We start from the raw sequence: 20,500 nt of genomic DNA on the forward strand, positions 1-20,500 counted from the left end.
ATTGAGGATGAGTCCAGTGAATTGAGCCTTTCATCAGCTACTACTAGTACCTCCTCCATACTTTCTTAACATTCACTGTCTAGTACCTGACAACCTTGTCTATGGCAAATTTCTGCCTGAAGGCTTTCTTTCACCCATGTGTAAGTTAATGCCCTAAAAAGGTTAGTGCTCTTAGGGAGCAGCCTTTTGAAATGACAAATGGGAATTAGAGGATAAATACTGGACCCGACATTCCCCTGGAAAAGGAAGGGGATAACTCTGAGGCATATATTATTCCGGATTTCAGAGGTTTGCAGTAGAAGTGAGCCCCAGTTGTCCATAGTACTAACCTTGTAATAGCATACCCTCTTCTGGCTTTATCCTCATTTGCATTTCAATTTCTAAATCCCCTAATGGTGCTTCCTTTGGTCAACTTCCAAGTAAACTATAATACCTCAAATTCCCATCTAAAGTTTTATGGCCTTCATTCAGTGCTGGCGTGATGGAGGGAAACAGAAGAGGCCAATAATTGATGAAGATAAGAGACGTAAGCAAAAGCCATAAGAAAGTGGTGTCTACAGTGGAGACCGCTGAGTCAGTGTACAGAAAGTAAATATGGCTTGAACACTGGAGGAAGATCTGATCTGTGCAAAACAAGAAAGAAGAATTGTTCCAGAATAGGGCTCAAAGTCTTCAATCAGATCATGGAGTAAAATAATTAAGAGGCAAGCCAAGTAAAATTCATCACTTTGGAATCTTAGATTGAAACGTAAAGGGAGAGGGACCCTGCTGGATATCTGAATACAGAAGATTCCCCACCTATGGTCAATGACTTGAAGCATACTAAGGATATTTCTCAGCTGAGGTCCAGTAGAGTGAATTAATTGATACATATATTCTTAGTTCACTTGAATAAAAATGTTAATCTGTCTATGCAGACTTTATAATATGGCAAACATGGTAAAAGCATATCATATGGTAAAATATACAGTCTATGTCTCAATTTAGATTAATGTAGTGCTTCTTATAAGAGGAAATGATTGTTTTCTGGTAGGTATAATTTTTAAAAATAAGACCTTCAGCTTAAAGCTCAATAAAACACAACATTTTCGGGCTTAAAAACAGAGTATTTCAGACCTTCACTCAGGTACATGTTAATGTGCAAGCAAAGATACAAAGATTCAACAACCTGATATTCAGTGTAAATTGTTTCACTTCACTCTTGCAGAAAAGGGTATAAAAATTACTTAACCAACACTAAAGTGTAGACACTGAGGCTCTTCTCGGTGACAGCTGATGAGGAGGAACCTTCCAATATCCTTAACTAGTTGATTGAATTGCAATTTTAAATAACTCTTTAAATGCTAAGCACCTCTTGAAACAGAACAGAAAGAATTTAGTAATTGATTATCATCTATATTTTTAAATTACTGGATACTCCATAGTCATTTTTACTTCAAAGTGGTTGGATTTCCTTTATGAATTACACTGACAAATCACTAATGGAATGTGAGTTACAAATGAACCCAGACACACCAGTAAAAATGGCATGCTCTGTTTCTTCTTTAATGTAACCCCTTCTGCTCTACAAATTTGGCAAAGATGGATACAGTATAAAAATAAATAATCAAAGAGACTTGACAAGATAAACATTTTCATAGACCAGAGACAAAAATAGAAGGCTGAAGTGGTTAATGGAGCTGAAGTACCATATTCCAAAGCAGGCAATAGAAGCTACAACTTCATCTCCTATGGGGTGGGAAGGACTACAGATCCGTGTAAAATGGAGAAATAAAGTTGGCCTCACTGCTTAAATCCAGGAGCTTATGATTAATAAAATTAGGGTGAAAATATACTGACAACTGGTGCCTGAGGCTACAATTTTTGTGGGGTTTCCAGGCAATGTAAGCCTGAGGATACTGGCATAGCCTCAGGACAGGGCTGCCTGAGGCTCACTAACCAGTCTTGTAAATCCTTCATATCCCTACCAGGGAGGAGGCACAACCCTTGATTATAAAATAGCCTCATAACTTCTTGTCAGGGAGGAGGGAGCCAAGGGAATTAAAGAAAAATAAAGCAATGCAAAGAAAAAATATGTTCCCCTCAAATAAGCCTGTGACCCACAATTCTAAAATGCATGAAGAAATCTAAAGCCAAGAAATACAACCAACATTCTAAGTGTTCTTGCCATGAAAAATAAGTGTTTGAGAAAATATATGTTAATTAGCTCAATGTAGCTGTTTTACAATGTATACATATTTCAAAACAACATGTTGTGCAGGATAAATATATACAAATTTTGTCAATTAAAAAATAAGTTAATTTTTAAAAGTAAAAATACAACCAACTAAATACAGGACAGGAATTGCCTCTTGATGATGTTGATTGTATGAAATAATTTGACAAATATTTTATAATAAATTTAGTTGGTATACTCAAGAGATTAAAACATACCATTCAGAAATGAACAAGAAAGTATTAAATAATAAGTTACATATATAAAATATGAATATTAAAAATAATCAGGTTGCCAGGGTTGAGTGCAACAGCGAATAGATCGCTGAGGGAGCCTAGGGGATTGCTTAGGGATTCTGGCCAGCTGAGTGTTGTCTGTTGCCACCCATTGATGTCAAGATGCCTGAGGCTGGATGGATTTTTGTGGTTGTCCTATGAGAAAGCTTCTGAAGCTTATTATGTCAATGGCCACTATGTTATCTTTCTCCAGCTGTCTCTTTGCTGTCCTGAGATTTTAAAGTGTTATCTATGGGGTTAATCCACACTTTAATTATCAGACTACCAGGTTTCTGGCTAAGGAAGAGTTTTATAAATTCTATAGCTTATGTGACGAGACAGCCTAGTTATCACTGGGATCAATCACTGGAGGAACAATTTACCCAGGCTTAATTATCACCCCTGCTGCAATCTACCACATACTCCAGTTTTTCCCCATCACCATGGACATTCAGAATGTCTGCGTGAATCCTCCTTCATCATTATTGACATTGCCACCTTACAAAAGAGCTCAAGGATGCAGGCATTGGGCTTCTTTTGGCTGCTGTGTTTGCTATGGTTCCAAAATATATCTTCCAATCTGTGACTGGCTCATATGATAATGAAGGGATTGCCATCTTTTGGATCCTACTCACCTACAATATGTGGATCAAGGCAGTAAAGACTGGTTGCATCTATTGGGAGGCTAAGTGTGCCCTTGCTTTTTTCTGCATGGACTCTTCATGGTGAGGTGTTGTGTTCCTGATCAACTTGATCCCTCTCCATCTACTGGTGCTGATGCTCACAGGCTGTTTCTCCCACTGGATCTACATGGCCTGCTGTACTGTTTACTGCCTGGGCACTATTCTTTCTATGCAGACCTGTTCTGTGGCTTTCCAGCCCGTCTTTTCATCAGAGTGCATGGAAACCATTGGGGTTTTTGGTCTTGGCCATATCCATGTCTTTCTGGATTACCTGTGCAACAAGTTGAATCCACAGCAAATTGAAGTTCTTTTCCAGTGTCCTCTCTCTAGTAGGCCTTATCCTTCTCACTATGGGAGTTCTCTTCATGCTGACAGAAAAAAATCCCTCCTTGGACAGGGCATTTCTACTCACTGCTGTATCCTTCTTATGCTAAGATCAACACCCCATCATTGCTTCTGTGTCTGAGCATCAGCCATGACTTGATCCTCATACTATTTTGACGTGCATTTCCTTGTCCTTATGTTTCTTTTTTTTTCTTTTTTTATTATTATTATACTTTAAGTTTTAGGGTACATGTGCACAATGTGCAGGTTTGTTACATATGTATCCATGTGCCATGTTGGTGTGCTGCACCCATTAACTAGTCATTTAGCATTAGGTATATCTCCTAATGCTGTCCCTCCCCCCTCTCCCCAGGCCACAACAGTCCCCAGAGTGTGATGTTCCCCGTCCTGTGTCTATGTGTTCAATTCCCACGTATGAGTGAGAACATGCGGTGTTTGGTTTTTTTCCTTGAGTTAGTTTACTGAGAATGATGGTTTCCAGTTTCATCCATGTCCCTACAAAGGACATGAACTCATCATTTTTATGGCTGCATAGTATTCCATGGTGTATATGTGCCACATTTTCTTAATCCAGTCTATCGTTGTTGGACATTTGGGTTGGTTCCAAGACTTTGCTATTGTGAATAGTGCTGCAATAAACATACGTGTGCATGTGTCTTTATAGCAGCATGATTTATAGTCCTTTGGGTATATACCCAGTAATGGGATGGCTGGGTCAAATGGTATTTCTAGTTTTGGCCTCTATTCTGCTTTAGCAACTTGTTTGATGCTCAGAGGTTTAATATCATGTATGGTGTGGCCAGTGTGCACTTTTAAGCTGTAATGGTGCATCTAATGCTAGTATTGGCACCTGTTGCGTATTCTTTCCAGCACTGGAGTCTCCCAAATGTTGTCCACATATAGGAAGAGACTGGACATAAGTCATCCAGACAAGAAAAGCAGCAGGATTCTACCTACCTGATTTAGAATGAAGCATTAAGTGGGATGATATTAATGCTAAAATGGCCTTGGTCCATTTTGGCTTTCTTTCTCATCCCCTACACTTTTTACTCACTCCTGGGTGACCAGTAAGGCCTCCTCTTCTTCTTCCTTCATGCTATATGCCTGGGGTGGATATGGCAGTAGCAAAATTTCTGATGACTACTGAGAAGCATATTGTTGGCTTTGTCACAATACTCCAGAGGATGCAAAGGTCATATTATGTTGGGATCATAGCTACCAGATTATAGCTAAGGTGAACTGGACAATTTTTGTGGACAATAACACATGAAATAATACCAATATTTACTGAGTAGTTCAGGCAATGATATCCACAGAGGAAAACCCTATGAGATCATGAGAAAGCATGAGGTGAGCTACGTGCTGTTCATTTTTGGAGACTTCACTGAGTATTGCTATGATGATATCAACAAGTTTCTTTGGGTGGTCCAGATTGGAGGTAGCACAAACACAAGAAAACATATCAAGGAGAATGACTATTATACTCCAATTGGGGAATTCTGTGTGGGCCATGAGGGTTCTCCAGTGCTGCTCAACTGCCTCATGTACAAGATGTGTTACTACCATTCTGGACAGGTTTACACAAAAGCCAACCATCCATCAAGCTTTGACCATGTTGGAAATGCTGAGATTGGGAATAAAGGCTTACTTTGAGCTTTATGTCCTGGAGAAAGCATATATCACAGAACATTGGCTGGTTAGAAAAAGACAAGGTAAAGGATCTGGATAATCCAGGCCCATCAAGGACATAAATGTCATGTCCAGCTCTGATATGCTTCACACTGAGTGCATCATATTTAGGATGCTGAAGATTTTTTTATATGCCTTTTATAAGAACAGATCTAGATGAGATTAGAATTGTATGCAACTTTTGTCCTAGGCAATATTTTATTTGGATGGGCCAAATACAATAATTTTTACAATTCTAAGCAGGTTACCAATAAAATGTCATGGCTTTACTGTGGTCAATTAAAGGGAGGAATAAAAAATAAAAATAATCTAATCAAAATATGAGAAATAATAATATCAAAACAGAAAGTAATTAATAGACAGGATAAACAGTGCCTTGGAAGATAGCACTGAACACTTCATTTACCACACAGCAATGCAATGAAAGATGGAAAACATATGTGCAAGCATTTAAGATTCTCACAAGATTTGTTGAGATAGTTTACACTAAAACTTCAGGCACTAATCTCCTGTAATCTCTGTTCCAGAATATAGAGAAGTAGACAATGGCGGGGAATAAATATTTAATATAATATTAGCTAATTTTCAGACGTCGAAGAGAAATGCAAGTACTACATGAATAGTGCATTTTAAGTAACAATCAGAATAAAATAATAATAACAAATATAATTAGATCAATTTCTGAATATGTAATAGAAAAATTTTAGGAAATCAAGAATAAATAAAAAAAATCTTAAAAGTTAAAATGGTTACCTAAAAGTTAGTAATTTGGCATTCTAGATTTCTCACTATCAACAAGAAAAACCACAGAAAATGGGGTAAAACTTGAAAGTATTGAGGTGAAAATTATTCATGAACCCAGAATTCTATATTCCAGCAAAAGTGTAATTTGAAAGGAAGGGCAAAATGAAGACAGTTTCGGAAACAAAAAAAAGAATAAAGAATTTGTTACAAACAAACCCTTACAATATTCACTTTGGTTAAAAGAAAGATGCTAAACGAATTCCATTTTCTAATTTCCTGAAGGTAAAGTTCAATATTGTGCTTACTGGGAAGTCAGTTAGAACTCAAAACTTTCCTTAAGTTCCTTGCAATACTCCTGGCTTTAGTTCATTTTGTGTTGCTATAGCATAATACCACAGGCTGAATAGTTTATTTAAAGAAAGCCGGAGATTTATTTCTTACAGTTCTGGAAGGTGGGAAGTCCAAGATTGAGAGGTCAGATCTTGTGAGAACCTTCTTGTTGCATCGTCCCATGGTGGAAGGTGGAAGGGTCAGAGAGAGAGGAAGGGGGCTGAAGTCATCTATTTTTTCAGTAACCCATTCCCTCAACAGCAAATCCACTCCTGCCATAATGACATTAACCCATTTATGAGAGCAGAGCCCTCAGGGCCTAATCACCTGTTAACGGTCTCATCTCTCAACACTGTTGCATTGGGGATTAATTTTATAACACATTAATTACAAGGGACATGATCAAACCATAGCATTTTCCCTATTGCCACCAAAAATTTATATTATTTTCCCAATGCAACATATATTCATTCTATCCCAATAGTCCTCAAAGCCTTGACTTGTTTCAGCATCAATTCAAAACACGAAAGACCAATGTCTCATTTAAGTAAGATATGGGTGAGAGAACATGACTTATCCTAAGACTAATTCCTCTCCAGCAGTAAGCCTGTAAAACTAACAAGTGACATGCTTTAAAAATGCAATGGTGGGACAGGCATAGGATAGACATTCCCATTCCAAAAGTAAGAAATAGGCAAGAAGAAAGAAGTAACTGGTCTCAAGTAAGTCCAAAACACCACAGAAAAAACAACATGAAGTCTTAAAGCTGGAGAATTATCTCCTTTGACTCCATGTTCCACATCTTTGGCATAGTGGAGCCGGGACTGGGTCTCCAGTGTCTCAGCCAGCCCTGCCCCTATGACTTTGCTGGGCTCAGTTCCTGCCACAGCTCTCACAAATTGGAGTTTCCCAGGCTTGAGTTGGATACTAGTGGCCCTACAGTTCTGGGATCTCTGGGTGGCCATTTTCTCTCAGCTCCACCAGGTATTGCTATAGTGTAGGCTCTCTGTAGCCACCCTGACTCCATATTGGTACTCAGCATTACCCCACTAGGGGGTCTCTGTGGTGGCTCCACCCCAGCAACAAGTCTCTGCCTTGATGTCAAGAGTGTCTGCTACATCACTTAAAATCTTGGTGCAAGTCACATGGCCTTACAGCTCATACACTCCACGTCTTTGGAGTCAGCACCATGTGCATATCAACAAGGCTTACCCTTTGTGTCCTCTGGAGCAGCAGCATAAGCCACACATGGGACAACTTGAACCAAAGGTAGAGAAGTCAATGAACATTGCACTGGAATGCAGGGAGCAGAGACTTGAGGTGGCTAAGGGCAATGAATGCTGAGGTCTTTTTTGTGCCTGCCTGGAAACCTTGCCCTCAAGGTCCTAGCTTGCCTCAAGGATCTCTGAAATACCTTGAGGGTCATCCTCCCATTCTCTTTGCGAATAACACCTGGATCCTTTTAATCCATATTAATCTCTTTAGAAAATGGTCTCTTGGCCACAACCTTGGTTTGCTTTCCTAAAGACACCTTTTTCACTCTTTACATGGTAAGGCGGTAAGGCTGTGAATTCTCCAAATTTTTCCATTCTTCTTCCTTTTTAGTTGTGAACTTCATCTTTAAATAATTTCTCTCTACTTGCATCTTACTCTGTTAGGTTAAAAGTAGTCACACGGTCTTTCCATATTTTACTCAGAAATTTCTTCTGCCACCAGATATCATACTTCATTGCTCTTAAATTCTGCCTTCTATAAAGCCCTTGGCCAGGGACAAATTCAGCCAAGTTATTTGCAACATTATAAAAAGAATGGCCATAACTCAAATCTCCAATGCTTCTTTCTCCTTTCCATCTGAGACTTCATCAAAATGGCTTTTACTATCCATACGTCTACTAACATTCTGATCATGACACATTATGTAATCTCTGAGACATTTCAGACTTTCTCTACAGTTCTTCTCTTCTGAGCTCACACCAGAATCACCCTTCATGCTCTATTCACAGCAATCTAGGCTTTTTCTATCCTGGTCCTCCAAATTCTTCCAGCCTTGTCTTAGTACATTGGTGTTGTAATTAAGAAATACCTGAGGCTGGGTATTTATTTATTAGTGTTTTGGCTCATGGTTCTGCTGACTGTACAAAAATCATGGCACCAGCATCTGCTTCTGGTGAGTCTTTTAAGCACTTCCACTCATGGTGAAAGGTAAAGGAGAGCCAACACGTGCAGATCACATGGCAAGAGAGGAAGTGAGAGAGAGAGAGAAGGCAGGTGCCAGCTTCTTTTTAACAAGAAGTTCTCATGAGAACTAATAGAGAGTGAATTCACTCATTACCACAAGGACTGCATGAAGCCATTCATGAGGCATCTGCCCCATGACCTAAACACCTCCCATTAGGCACCCAGCCGCAATATTGAGATCAGATTTCAACATTTGGAGAGTCAAATATCCAAAGCATAGCATTCTGCCCCTGATACCCTAAATCTCGTCTGTTTCTCACATACAAAATACAATCATTTCATCTCAGTAGTCTCCAGTGGTCCCCAAAATCTTAACATGCTCCAGCATCAATTCAAAATTCCAAAGTCCAAAGTCCTAAGACTCAAGGAAAGTTCCTTACAGCTATGAGCCTGTAAAATCAAAATCATATTGTTTACTTCCAAGATATGATTCTAAAAGGGAGAAATAGGCCAAAGGAAACTGGAAACAGGCCCCACATAAGTTGAAACCCAGAAAGATAGGCATTAAATCTTAAAGTTCTAAAATAACCACCATTAACACCATATCCTACATCTTGGGCACACGGGTATGAGGAGTGGGCTCCCAAGGCCAGAGGCAGCCCCTCCCTTTGCTGGGTGCAGTCCATGTGGCTGCTAACATTAGTAGGAGTTGAATGCCTATTGCTTTTCCAGGCTGGGGATGCATGCTACTGGTGGCTCTATAATTCTCGGGTCTGAAGGGGAGAAGACCTGCTTCCAAGGGTCTACTAGGTACTGCCTTAGGAGAGGCTTTCTGTGAAGTTTGTTCCTGTGTCAGGCTTCTGCCTGGGCACCCAAACTATCTGATACATCCTCTGAAATCTAGGCAGAAGTTGCCACGCACATTCAATCCATGGCTTCCCCTTAACCTTTTATTCCCAGTGGTAATTATTCCACATTGTCCAGTCTTTTCTCCACGACCTATGCCTTGCTGTGGTTGGCTCAGTGGGGACAGCAGCCTTGACTGGAGTACTCCCACCTCAGGAGGAAGATCCACACGTCTCTTCTAACTAGTTTCTTCTCAGTGTATACCACCTCTTTTTCATTTCTATGCTTGTTGCTATTCAAAAGTTTTCATTTTTCCGGGTTGTTTTTATGCCTTGCTTCTCTTACTCAATATTTTTTCTTAATGTGTGAACCTTGGAATCATCTGGAGCATGTGTTAAAACATACGTTCTTGGATCTCGCTTCCAAAATACTGAATCAGAATGAGAGAATGTGACCATTATAAATCTGCATTTTTTAATCAACTCAGATAATTATAATGCATACTAAAGTTTGAGAACTACTGTGTTATTTTCAATAAACTTTGTCTAAGCATTGCCTTGTACAGATTTGTTTTTGACAAATAATTAACCAATGAGTCATAAAATTTACATAAAAATCAAATTCTTGTTCTAAATTCCATATAAGTATATCTGTCTGTTAACTGGTCATTTCAATACAAATGCCATATCTTTACCTAAAAATAGTATATTCAAATTTGAGCTCATCTTCTTACATTTTTATTTCATGTTGTCCCTGAACTAAGAATGTGAGTCGCCTTAAGGTCAACTGTTCTCACTTATATTTGTTCCCACCTTTTTGTCACCCCCTACACTATTTTTCTGAGCTTCAGCCACTTCTTCCTACTCTTGAGACTGGCCATGTTTTCACATGTTCCTCCTCCAAATTCAAGTTGTTTCTTCTTGTTACTCCTCTTCTATACTTGGCAGACTCCAATTTGAAGGCTTTTCTCTCTCCTCTGCCAGATTTCTACCTCTAGGCTTCCACACCAAGCTCTCAATGACAGCACTTTCCACATGGATGGGAACTACCAGCTCACACCTGCTCTCTTTACCATTCAAGAAGCACTGTCAAGAAAGTTTAGATCAGGATTCATTTCTCTTTTTATCTTAGGATGGAGTACAGAAACTAGTTCTGAGCGGTACTCAACATCTGTCTCCCAATAAAAGCATAAACCCATGAGTACCTTGATAAGTATTTAACCCGGGTTCAGAGATTATACAATCGTCTTTCAAATTTGCATATGTATTTTGTGTAAGTACAATGTCAGATTCATGTGGAACTTTCAGATCCCCCCAAAAAATCTCATCTTCCCTTCTTTTTTTTTTTTGAGATGGAGTTTCGCTCTGTCGCCCATGCTGAAGTGGAGTGCAGTGGCGTGATCTCGGCTCTCTACAACCTCTGCTTCCAGTGTTCGAGGGATTCTCCTCCCTCAGCCTCCTGAGTAGCTGGGATTATAGGCTCCTGCCACCATGCCCACCTAAATTTTTTTGTATTTTTAATAGAGACAGGGTTTTGCCATGCTGGCCAGGCTCGTCTTGAACTCCTGACCTCAGGTGATCCACCCACCTCTGCCTCTCAAAGTGCTGGGATTACAGGTGTGGGCCACTGTGCCTGGCCTATCTTGCATTCTTCAGAGAATTCACATACTAAGGGGCAATTCGTGATCCTCAAATAAGAAACTCCAAGTAAAAATCTTAGAGTTTTGTTTTTCCAGACTGCATTTTTAATATGAAACTATGAACATCAACATAACATAGCACGTTCTTTGTTCTCTAAGAATTAGGGAAGAATTTTGAGGCTGTTAGGACATTGTTAGATCTCTTTATAATTACCCTGTGTTTCCCACATAACTGCTTTAGTCTCTGAATCGGTTTGATGCCATTTAAGAGCCATTGATATTCACTAGTGTTGGACTAAGAAATATCTGAAAGTACACAATGCAAGTTTACTCTCACTGAATCCTTTCCCAATGTCTTTGTATTATTAGAGTAAAATAAAATAAAACAAAACTGGTCTTTGTTGCAGAATTTTAAGAGGTCTTATTGATTTTGCCCTAAAAGTTACCATAAGAGCTATAATCATAACTGTGTGAAGATGGACATTCTGAAAAAAAGCTTTTACAAGAAATTGAAAATAAAAAAAGACTGCTAAAGGAAAAGTTTAATCTTCTGATCTAATTTCAAACCTTTTGAATGTTAAAATAGTCCACAAATTGATGGGGTAGGAGAGGAGAGAGTTTGACACTATGACCTTGCCCCTTATGTCTTCTTGATGCTTAAATAGAAAGAATAAATATCACCTTGAATAGCATGTACTTCTAATCTCTTCTTGTGAAGAAAGTAATACAGGATCATCTCCTAAGTCTAATGGAAGATTCTATCTTTTTGGAATTGTGGTATTGATTTAATTATTCTTTCCTTTACTGCCAGAATTATCAACTTGAACTTGGCCAAATTGTCCCACATCATTCATTCCAATGGGCTGCTTCAGAATTCAAGAAGGGTTACCTTTATAAAAGAGCAAAGAAGTAAAAAAAAATGTTTTGAACATGTAGCAAATGTGATAAAGTCACTTTTAGAACATATACGTCAACACCAATTAACTTACCTAAATTTCCCATGCTCTCTTCAATGCAACATGACTGAAAATTCATCATCTATTATCTATATAATAATCATTTATTTTGTGTATTTATAGAAGGGTTCATTAGTGTTAGATAAAAATGGAACTACCAGCAGGGATCATAAGAGCAAGCAGAATGTATTCCTCTCTTGGCAAGAGTGAGCTAGGAAGATCACTCAAGACACAAGTTCACAGGGTATCACCAAGTTAGAAGAAGAAAGACTGGATACAACAAAAAAGAGTGAGATTTTCCCAAATTAAGATTATGTATGTATTATGTGTGTGTGTATATGTATATGATATATTGTTTCCATAATATACAGTATAGAAAGGACTTTTAAATGAGATGATGTCAAATACCAGGAGGGTGTACCTTGAGGATATCTCTTATAATTCAGAAGATTAAAGTTAGAAGTTCACTTTTTTTTTACCATTGTTGTGTCCGAATTTCTACCTTGTTTTTGTTGTAGTCAAAGATGTTAAGGCTTATGGGTCTTTCTCTCACATTTTTATATAGAAAATGAAACCCTCCCTTTTATTAAGCTGTTTTTACATTGCTGTAAAGAAATACCTGGGACTGGGCAATTTATAAAGAAAAGAAGTAATTGGCTTATGGTTCTGCAAGCTTTACAGGAGGCATGATGCTGGCATCTGCTGAGCTTCTGAGGAGTTCTCAGGAAGCTTACAATCATGGTGAAGGCACAGGGGTGCCAGCACATCACATGGCAAAAGCAGGAGCAAATGAGAGAGAACGAGAGAGAGAGAGAGAGAGAGAGAGAGAGGGATGGGGAGGTGTCACACACTTTCAAACAACCAGATCTCATGAGAACTCACTCACTAAGCATCAAGCCATGAGGGATCTGCCCCCATGACTCAAACACCTCTCAGCAGGCTCCACCTACAATATTGAGGATTACAATACAATCACATCCTCCCAACAGTACCCCAAAGTCTTTACTTGTTGCAGCACTAACTCAAAAGTCCAAAGTCCAAAGTCTCATCTGAGACAAGGCAAGTCCCTTCCACCTATGAGCCTGTAAAATAACAAAACAAGTGAGTCACTTCCAAGACACAATATAGGCAGTAGTTAAATATTCCCATTCCAAAAGGGAGAAATCAGCCGAAAGAAAATGGCTACAGGGTCAGTAGAAGTCTGAAACCCAGCAGGGCAGTTATTAAAGCTTAAAGCTGCAAAATAATTCTTGACTCCATGTCGCACATCCAGGGCACACTGGTGAAGATGTGGGATTCCAAGGCCCTGGGCTGTTCTTCCCCTGTGGCTTTACAGAGTTCAGCCCCCAGAGCTGTTCTCACGAGTTGGAGTTGCATGCCTGCAGCTTTTCCAGGAGCAGTGTGCAAGTTGCTAGTGGATATACTATTTTGGGGTCTGGAGAATGGCAGCCCCCTTCTCACAGCACCACCAGTCAGAGCTCCAGTGGGGACTCTGTTGTGGGGCTCCAACCCCACGTTTTACCTCGACACTGCCTTAGTAGAGGTTCTCTGTGAGGGCACCACCCCTACAGCAGGCTTCTGCTTGGGCAGCCAGATTTTTTCATATATCCTCTGAAATTTAGGTGGAGGCCCAGCCTCATTAACTCTTGCACTCTGTGCACCTGCAGACTTAAGACCACGTGGAAGCTGCCAAGACTTACTGCTTGCATTCTCCAAAGCAGTGGCTAGAGCTCTGCCTAGGCCCCTTGAGCTCTGCTTAGAGCTGGAGCAGCTGGGATATGGGAAGTGGTGTCTCAAGGCCGTGCAGGGCAGCAGGGCCCTGCACCAGGTCCACAAAACATTTCTTCCCTCCTAGTACTCTGGGCCTTTGATGGGAGGGGCTGCCATGGAGGTTTCTGAAATGCCTTCAAGGCTATTTCGCCACTGCCTTGGATATTAACACTTGGCTCACTTTTAGTTATGCAAATTCCTCTAGCAAATAGTTACTCCATGGCCTGCTTGAATTCTTCTCCTGAAAAAGCTTTTTCTCTCTTTGCCACAGGGCTAGCTTGCAAACTTTTCAGACTTTTATGCTCTGCTTTCCATTTAAATATAAATTCCAACTTAAAGTCGTTTATTTGCTCCCACATTGAGATTGGATGTTAGCAACAGCCAGGCCATATCATGAATGCTTTGCTGCTTAGAAATTTCTTCCACAAGATATCCTAAATAATCACTCTGAAGTTCGAATTTTCACAGATTCCTAGGGCATGAACAGAATGCAGCCAAGTTCTTTGCTAAGGCATAACATGCATGACCTTTGCTCTAGTTCCCAATAAGTTCCTCATTTCCATCTGAGACTTTCTCAGCCTGGCCTTCACTTTCCTTATCCCTATCAGCATTTTGGTCACAATCATTTAATCAGTCTCTAGGAAGTTCGAAACTTTTCCTTATCTTCCTGTCTTCTTCTGAGCCCTCCAAACTTTTCCAACCTCTGCCCATTACCCAGTTCCAAAGCTGCTTCCACATTTTCAGCTATCTTTATAACAAAGTCCCACTTCTCTATACCAATTTTCTGTATTAAGCCATTCTTCTACTGCTATAAAGAAATGCCCGAGATTGAGTAATTTATAAAGAAAGTGGTTTAATTTGCTCATTGTTCTGCAGGCTTTACAGGAAGCATGGTGTTGGCATGTGCTTGGCTTCTGGGGAGGCCTCAGGAAGCTGACATTCATAACAGAAGGCAAAGGAGGAGCAGCCATGTCACATGACAAAAGCAGGAGCATGCAAAAGGGGCAAGGTGCCACACGCTTTGAAACAACTAGATGTCATGAGAAATCACTATCATGACGTCAGCACCAAGCCATGAGGGATCTGCTCCCATGATCCAAACACCTCCCACCAGGCTCCACCTCAAACAATGAGGATTACAATTCAACATGAAATTTGGGTTAGGATAAATATTCAAACTGTATCATTCCTCTTCATCCTTTTATTAGGCAGTTTCTCTGATCATCAAAGAGCTTCTTAAGCAACCCCAAAATAATTTTATGATGGAGAGGTAAATAGAGGTATGATTGATATTTGTTGGCTTAAGATGTGGTTTGATACATCAATAATTCATAACTACGTCTCTAATAATTATATAATTTTTGTGTATGATGCAAAGTTAGGATGCCTCCCTCTTCTTAATGTGTCATCTCTCCTCCTGAAGGAACATGGGGTGCTGGGAGTAACCCACAGTGTGATATTAAAGAACAATGAACCGAGGCAGGCAGATCACGAGGTCAGGAGATCGAGACCATCCTGGCTAACACAGTGAAATCCCGTCTCTACTAAAAATACAAAAAATTAGCCAGGTGCAGTGGCGGGTGCCTATAGTCCAAGGTACTCAGGAGGCTGAGGCAGGAGAATGGCGTGAACCCGGGAGGCGGAGTTTGCAGTGAGCTGAGATAGTGCCACTGCACTCCAGCCTGGGTGATAGAGCGAGACTCTGTCTAAAAAAAAGGAACAATGAAAACTGGAAGACAATGTCAAGTGAACTAAAAATGAAAAGCCAGGTGGAATATCAAGGCATGGATCAGAAGAGGCTATTCAGAGGTCAGAAAGGGAGGTGACTGACAACAACCAAAGTATCCAAGAATCCAAACAAGACTGGCTATTTGAATTCTATGCACATGTGAGTGTGAAAGTGCTTGGGGGCTGAATGGAAAGGGCAATGATGAGAGAATTGCTGTAACCACCGAGGCAGAACTATGAGCGCATTTCATCCTGAGATTGTAGCCCAGCTGGGGAAGTCAAAGAAACAAAATAAGTAGGACATTTTCTGAAGCCTACTTTAGCTGTTATGAATCCTGCTTTTGATAAACATATTTAAATTTGTGGTAATTCTCTAGAAGCTGCTTTTGCTGTTCTTCAAAAGTGTGGTAGGCAGAAAGAACATTGAACTAGTAACAGGGAGACAGGTTCCAGGACTTGTCCTGCTACTGATCTAGAATTTTTGATGAATATGCTAAATTCACTTCAACAAAATATACACTATGAAAGCTGTGTAAAAGGAACAGCACTAGGTAATGTGATGGATACAAAAATGATTAAGCTAAAATACCTCTCCCCTAAGAGCTCAGAAATTAAGTGTGGGAAATATTTATCTTCAAGTGATAATGAGCCATAGTGTGATAAGAACTACAAGAGCATAAAGCACAGAGATAAAGAAATAAGAAAAAAATAATTTAGATGAAAGGCATCAGATATCTAAAACACTTTCTGTTGGAATAATAATTTGAGTAGAGTTTTGAAAGATGGAAGGTATTTGGCTGGTCAGGCATGAGAAAATAGTGCACTTTAGAGAAACAAAACTTCACAAGCAAATGTATGGGGCAACAGTTTCAGTGAGACCTAAGTTCTGGTTTTGGTTTTGAGACAGAAGAGGGAGAAACATTGTGGAGAGAAGACAGTAAATTGATGGGGAGTAAATCGCTGGATGCTTTGAATTTCCAGGTGGAGAGGATAATCTATTCATAAGCAATGAGCAACCATTGACAAGCTTGTGAACATGACAGATACAATAAAAATAATAACAACAACCACAAACAACCCATGAATGTATTGCAGGGCCACAGGCTACAGAAATCGAGACATGCTTTTTCTGAACAAGGCAGGTGCAGTCAGCCTAGAAAGGGAGGATGGTTAAACCAAACTTTATACAGGATCCATCAAGAGGATTTGGCAAAAAAATAATTAGAGGAGAGAAATGAAAATTTTGTGGACCACATATGAAGTCTGTGTCTTTAAAACTATTTGTGGAAGGCATGGTTCCATCATGTATCTCAAGAATCAAGTTGGATTGAAGGAGAGGCTCTTGTGTGTGTCTCTACAATGAACTCTGTGTGTTATTGGGTTTGTGTACAATTTTCTTTTGTAGTTTTCTGCTAAATATAAGAAATAAAATTTGCAAATTTCTGTGATAAATTAAAGGTTTAGACCACGATGATGTTCACGGATGCTTTCAATTCAAATATTCTAAGTATCATTTTTACTGTCATGCTATGTAGGAAGTCACTGAAAATACATCACCAATGTGTCCCAAAGACCCTGTGGAAACCTTAAGTCATTTAATGATGCCTAGAATTTCCTGGCTCTCTTATTTGATCTGATACTGCAGCAATCAAACTTGTAGCATTAAATAAACAGAAGTTATATTACATTGAATTTGGGAAATGTTAGATAAGCCCTTAAGTTTAACAATGTTTTTCACTGGGAAAATATAATAATCAATATTAGCAAACGTATTGAGCATCTGTACTGAGTGCATCTAAAAAAACAAATAGAATGATGCTGAGTACCTTAGGTTTTCTTGGGAAATTTGGAAAAAGTACAAGTAGACAATGTTTCAAACATTCTAAAGCAGTTTTAAATGATAATTATGGTCCCTTTTACCACCAACATTTATGATTCTCCCAATTTTTTAATTTTGTTGATAAGTTTCCTACTTTTAGAGGTTAAAGTGGCTCATATTTATCAAGTTTTAATTATTTCCTGTTTTTCTGTTGATTCAGTTACTGCTAAGTCTTAAGGTTCAATTTAGATTCCTTGTGGATCTAGGAACATAATGTAATGGAATGTGAGGGCGACTACAAATCAACTAAAATCATAGATCCAAAGCTCATTCTGCCCATTGGTTTTGTAGGAAGGAGGGTTTTCTATATTGTTTTTGAATGTGCAGGTTCAGGGATGTCAGGTAGGTGTCTTTCATATCAGACCTAGAGAAAAAGTTTTAGTGCAGGTAGTTTATTTGAAATGGGACTGCAGGAGACACAGGAAAGGAAGAAAGCTAATCAGGGATGTGCTACTGAGATTACCATTGCAGGCAACAGAAGCTCAATCTTGCTAGGGACATAGGGAGAACAGAGAAAACACCTCAGAGCGGTTCCACCAAAGGAGCAAGGATGCAGAAATATTATTAATCTTCATTTGTCTATTTTGATTAATTATTGATCAAAGCCTGTTCCCACGGGCATGAACTCCTGGCATTTCCAGCTGGACTCTGCCCTTTCAGGTCAAGCAGGCTCCTATGGCCAGAGAAAGTCCAGAGGCAGAGAGTCACAGGCGCTTGCAGCAGAAAGCCTTTGGTCTACGTGGAAATGGTGGCTGCCATTGGGAAATGGGCAGAGGACTTTCTCGAGTCCTTGTGACTCCAAAACATATTTCAGCAAAGTTTGTTCTCTCGTAGGTCTTAGAATTTTTTTCACTATTCAATTTTATCTACCTGAGTTGCCCTCACTCTACTTCCCTTTGGACAAATAGTAATTTGCACCTAAATTTCAAATTAAAGACACTTCTTTTTAAGAAGGTAACATCCATGATAAAATTAAACAAGACAATTTAGCACCAACGTTTTAAGGATTTTTGAAATATTCACAACATGAAATTTATGATAGCATATCTCTCAGTATCTCATCTTTACTTCCTTCTCTGACTGAGAAAAGTCCAATCCAAATGCACTCCATTCTGGGCACTTTCAATAATTGGAGCATTTCAGTTAGGAAAGCAATCATGATTTTCAGAAGACTCCATACAAAGCTTTTAAGATTATTTAAATATTATCCATTACTATAAACACCAAAATATAAAAGCAATTAGATCTCTAAGTATGTTCACGGCAAAGGTGATTTTACTTTCTTAAGGGATTTGAGAGGTTTTAGGAAGGCCATGGGAAGTATGTTCAGAAACTGACCACCTACCCACCACCACCTGCTGTGATGCAGTACAGCAGAAGAAGGGACAGACAAATGACCTATTACTCCATACTCAAAGAGACATCTTTAGAGGAGCAGAGACTGAGAAAGGCTTTTGAAAATTCATGGAGTTTTAGTTCTTGTCCTTTTCAGAGATGTTAAATCCATTGATTATGGACTTCCACTCCCCTCTTTCTCAATTGCTACAGACAATACAAATTAATCCCAAAGATACATTTCCAAACATTTTCTGTAAAGAGATAGAGAATAAATAGTTTAAGCTTTGCAGCCATGTGGTTTCTGTCTACTCAACTTTGCTGTTGTAGTGCAAAGCAATCACAGACAATATATAAGGAAGTGATTGTGCTGTACTACAGTACAACTTTATTTATAGGCAGTGAAATTTGAATGTTATATAATGTTCTTCTGTCACACAGTATACTCCTATTTATTTTTTCAACCATTTAACAATGTAAAAATTGTTCCTAGCCAACGTGCTATATAACAATAGGTGGCAGTCTACATTCGTCCCACGGACCATAGTATGCCAACCTCTGTCCTAGTATAGTCCCTTCATTTTGGAAACAAGAAAATAGGGTAAAAAAGGGTAAGCAACTTGCTTAAGAATACATGAATGTTTTGTGGCAGAGCCAGTTTGTGTCAAAATATCTTAAAACTGGTCCATACTGGCTTCCCTTTAATGATAAGTACCAAGCAACATACTCCCCTTTACTTCGATTAATACATTCCTGAAAAGGATCAGACACACATCGAAATGAACTTTCTCCTGGATCCTTTTGAGATATTCCTATATTAGTTAAATGCTGCAATATACAAGTAGATGAACTACATACACATATATACATGGAATTTTTAATTAATTACTTTTTAAATAGCATATAATATTCCAAATAGAAGATACAAGATATAAGCATATATTTTATAAAGTGGATATAAGAAATGGTCAATCCGTCTGTCTTCAGTGCTAATTTAATCATTAATGTTTTAAAGACTCATAAGCAACATCTACATGGGACATTGAGCTTTAATAGCAATACTAGTATTTGAAATATATACACAATGAGATACCTTTCAGCCTTTAAAAAGAAGGAAATCCTGCCATTTGTGACAACATGGATGAACCTGGAAGATATGACATTAAGTAAAACAAGCCAGACACAGAAAAACAAATACTGCATGATCTCACTTATATGTGAAATCTAAAAATAGTGAACTCATACAAGAGTACAATGCTAATTAGCAGGAGCTGGGTGGGGGGGAATCAGGATGATAGGGAGATGCTGGTCAAAGTATACAAAATTTCAGTTAGATAGGAGCAACAAGTTCAAGAGATCTGCTGAACAACATGGTGGCGATAGTTAATAACAATGTATTACACACTTGAAAATGGCTAAGAAAGTATATTTTAAGTGTTCTTACTACAAAAAATAAGTATGTAAGGTAATGCATGTATTAATTAGCTCAGGGTAACCACGCTGCAATGTATGCATATTTCAAAATATGTTGTATACCATAAACATATACAATGTTTAGTTGTCAATTAAAACATACAGACTAACAAGGAATATCTACATGAGAAATTTAGCTTTATTAGCAACGCTGTTATTGGAAATACTGCTGTCATTTAAATTATATTTTGTTTTACCACAAATATACACCTGCACTTTAAAAGTGAACCAATTCCAATATTTGCAACCAAAAAACATTCATAACTCACAAATGAAGTATAATACATTCAGAGAACAGATTGAATTTTAAAAGACAAGGAAATATAGAAGGCCTATTATAATTAAACCATTATTCCTCAGAAATATTCCAAAAGATGAAATAATAGTCATCAAAGTTCTACCTGAGACCAAGAAA

At 38.8% G+C, this 20,500-nt stretch overlaps 1 pseudogene; it reads left to right on the forward strand.

Annotated features, from left to right (window-relative positions):
* The first annotated feature begins 2,605 nt into the window (after positions 1–2,605).
* On the forward strand, positions 2,606–5,269 carry LOC101177011 (annotated as a pseudogene).
* Positions 5,270–20,500: the final 15,231 nt, after the last annotated feature.

This window comes from Nomascus leucogenys, chromosome 1a, assembly GCF_006542625.1.
Source record: "Nomascus leucogenys isolate Asia chromosome 1a, Asia_NLE_v1, whole genome shotgun sequence".
NCBI lineage: Eukaryota > Metazoa > Chordata > Mammalia > Primates > Hylobatidae > Nomascus > Nomascus leucogenys.